General features: G+C 39.0%; 1 non-coding gene across 1 annotated transcript; it reads right to left on the reverse strand.

The window, feature by feature from the left end:
• Positions 1-1318: 1318 nt before the first annotated feature.
• LOC126588095 (small nucleolar RNA R71) lies at positions 1319-1423 on the reverse strand. Its single transcript, XR_007611324.1, has one exon. It is a non-coding gene; the product is annotated as a small nucleolar RNA R71 (small nucleolar RNA).
• Between the last annotated feature and the right edge of the window lie 2574 nt (positions 1424-3997).

Consider the following 3997-nt stretch of genomic DNA (forward strand, 5'->3'; position numbering starts at 1 on the left):
GGAAGGTTCCCTGAAATTGACGCTGGCTTCTTGTGATTAATAATTGTAATTTCTCTTAGGATGAATATCACGTCTTAAGGATTGCATGGTTTTTCAAAGGATTTTCATAACGCATAATGAGTCTTTCATGTTTAGATTTGATCCGAACGTCCGGACGGGTTGCATGTTAGATATACGTTCTATGTTGGAGGTTCCAAGTAGAATATGAATTAGGAAAATCTAACCTTCAAAGTGGCATGTGTAGATCATAAGTAATTGGTAAAAATTCATAGGATTGCTAGGTGATGGTGGAACCCTAGTGCTTTCTTAATTTGATTTCTCTCAAAACTGTTTTCTTTTTTCTCTAGTTTTAATATTGCAGATTGTCTTATCATTAATAGTTAAATTCGTTTTTAATTTAATTAGGTTATAAAATCAATCATCTAAATTTCTACTTTACAATCATTAATTGGAATCTGGTTTGTTTCGAATTATTTAATAATCCCTGTGGAGAATGACCTTGCGAGATCCGTTTATACTACAATAACCTTGTGATTCTTGCAAGAAAAATAGGAGGTTTTTATCGCATTCACATAAGTTGTAAAAATCCTATCAAGAAAATGGCGCCGTTGCCGGGGATTATTTAAAATAATCCCTACGAATCAGATTTTCAATTAGTTATTGCTGTTTATACATATAAAAAAAATAAAATAAAAATTTAATTTTCGTTTTATTTTATTTTTACAGATTATAACAGTACAACAGTGCAGATTTCAGAAATCTGTGCATGGTCAGCACCCGTTCAACAATGCAGAAATTGATTCCACTTGATCCAGAATTTGAGCAGCATTTAAGGAGGAAACGCAGAGAGCAAAATTTGCAGCGGGTTCGTCCACTGCAGGAGACATTTCTGGAAACAGTATCTACTGGGGACCTGCACAACAAAGACAAAATGGCGTTTGTAATTCCAGAGGCAGGTCAGCCCCTGGGTGATTCACTGACTGCCCATACCACAAATATACCCAGTTGCATTACATATCCGGCAGTGGAAGAAGGGACTGCATTTGAAATAAAACAGCACATGTTGAATATTCTACCTACGTTTCATGGGTTTTCATCTGATGATCCTAACATGCACATTGCAGAATTTTTAATGGGGTGCAAAAACATTTTGGTGAGGGGATTTTCGGCTGAATCAATTAAGCTGCGGTTATTTCCATACACTCTAAAAGATCAGGCAAGGAGATGGCTCCTCACACTTCCATCTGGAAGCATTACCACTTGGGCCCAACTCAGCGAAAAATTTTTAAACAAGTATTATCCGGCTTCTAAGACCCTTGACATGAGAACACAGATTTTATCTTTCGCCCAAAAACCAAATGAGGAGTTTCATGAGGCGTGGGAGCGGTTCAAAGAGTTGATTAGAAAATGTCCACATTCGGGTATTAACACTACTGATCAAATGCACATATTTTTCAGGGGGTTGAATATGACTACAAAAACTCTTGTCAACGCTTCATGCGGAGGTACGTACAAAGACAAAAATGCACAAGAGGCTTGTTTGTTATTTGAAAAAATGGCAGAAGATACTCAACAGTGGGCAGTTGAGCAGCCATAAACTAGGTCTGTTTTTGAGATGCCAAATGGTTCTCCATATGTTACAGCACAAATTGAAAAAATGGAGAAAAGGCTTGACACAAAATTTGACATGTTATTACAGAGAATGCCAGGTTCACAGGTTGCTGTACAGCAGCCTTTACAAGCTGCCTGCAGCATTTGCAACATGATAACTCACGATTTTATGAGCTGCCCACATAAAGATGTTTCACCAGAGTTTACAGCTGAGCAGGTTAATGCATTTAACAATTTCCAGCGGCCCATATATGACCCATATTCTAATTTCTACAACCCCGGTTGGAGAGATCATCCTAATCTAAGGTGGGATAAGGAACAGCACACTAGGCCACAATTTCAACAGCAGGTACAACAACCTGCTGCACCTAAGGCTGCTTGGGAGGTTGTGATTGAAAAATTGGCAAATACTACCACTCAAGAAATTCAAAATCTGCAAGCATCAATGAAAAACATGGAAAAACAAATGGGGCAGATTGCATTGCAGGTTTCTGGAAGGGCACCAGGTACATTTCCCAGTCAAACCGAACCAAACCCTAGGGATGGAGCAGATTGCAAGGCAGTTAGAGTTCTACGTTCCGGAAAAAGTTTTGATAAAAGGGATGAAAATTGCATTCAAAATTCGCAGGGGACTTCACAGCCTAAAAAAAAGATTCGGGGAATGTTGAGAAATCTGCCAATTCGAAAGATTCTGAACAGACAGTGAACAGTTCCGAAAATGGTGCAGTTATTGTTGAGGATCGTGTTTATGAGCCACCTATGCCTTATCCCGAACGGTTGAAGCCTAAAGTTAAAGATCAACAATTGACAGATTTTATGAAGACTTTGTCTAAGGTTCAGATTAATCTGCCGTTAATTGATGCCATAAAAAACATTCCGTCTTATGCCAAGTTTTTGAAGGAGGTGTGCACAAAGAAAAAGAAGCTGGTTGATTTTGAGAAAGTAATTCTTACAGATCAGTGCAGCGCTGTTCTGCTTCACAAGTTGCCCCCAAAGAAACAAGATCCAGGGAGTTTTACGATTTCATGCACAATTGGAAATTCTCATTTTAAACGTGCTTTAATTGATTTAGGTGCTAGTATTAATTTAATGCCTTTTTCTGTTTTTCAGAGACTAGGACAAGGAGAAATCAAGCCTACATCAGTTATTCTACAACTAGCGGACCGATCAGTTGCTTATCCAAGGGGTATTATAGAAGACCTAATTATTAAAGTGGATAATCTCTATCTCCCTGCAGATTTTGTGATTTTGGATATGGATGAAGATATGCAAACACCGATTATTTTGGGACGTCCATTCATGGCTACAGCCAGAACGTTAATTGATGTAGAGGCTGGGACACTTACACTTAGAGTGCAAGATCGATCTGTTGTGTTCAGTTTATTTGAAGCTACCAAAAGGCCAGGTGATGTGCATGATTGTATGCGTGTTGATGTGCTTGACAGCTTATTACAGGCTGAAATTATGCCACGTTTGACATCAGATCCATTGTTAAATGTGTTGCATGGGTTTGAGAACACAAATACAGAAGATGAAGAGTGTTTTGAGTACGTTTCAGCTTTGGAAAGTGTTCCTTTTCAACCCCCACGTTGGAGGCCCGTTTTTTAGAGTTTGGGGGAACCCAAGAAGTTGTTGCAGCCTTCTAAGGTACAGCCACCTAAACTGGAGTTGAAAGTTCTTCCAGAACATTTGAAATATGCTTATTTGGGTGCAGATTCTTCGTTGCCAGTTATTATAGCTGCTGATTTATCAACAACAGATGAAGAAAAATTGTTGCGCATTTTAAGGAGTCATCAAGATGCAATTGGCTGGACTATAGCCGACATTAAAGGGATCAGCCCTACAATTTGTATGCACAAAATTTTGTTGGAGGATGGAGCAAAACCTGCCATTGACGCTCAACGTCGGTTGAATCCAATTATGAAAGAAGTTGTTCGTAATGAAGTTATGAAGCTTTTGGATGCTGGGATGATCTATCCCATTTCAGATAGTAAGTGGATTAGTCCAACTCAAGTGGTGCCAAAGCGTTCTGGTATTACAGTTGTGAAAAATGATAATAATGAACTTGTGCCTACTCGCTTGACTACTGGGTGGCGTATGTGTGTTTATTATAGAAAGATCAATGCGGGAACTAGAAAAGATCATTTTCCATTGCCATTCATTGATCAAATGTTGGAACGGTTGACTGGTCGTTCTTTCTACTGTTTCTTGGATGGCTATTCAGGGTATAACCAGATTCCAGTTGCCCCTGAGGATCAAGAAAAGACAACCTTTACTTGTCCTTTTGGGACTTTCGCATACAGAAGAATGCCTTTTGGGTTGTGCAATGCGCCTGCTATGTTTCAGCGTTGCATGATGAGCATATTTACCGGGTTAGTTGAACATG

The sequence above is a fragment of the Malus sylvestris genome, chromosome 10, assembly GCF_916048215.2.
Source record: "Malus sylvestris chromosome 10, drMalSylv7.2, whole genome shotgun sequence".
Classification (NCBI taxonomy): domain Eukaryota; kingdom Viridiplantae; phylum Streptophyta; class Magnoliopsida; order Rosales; family Rosaceae; genus Malus; species Malus sylvestris.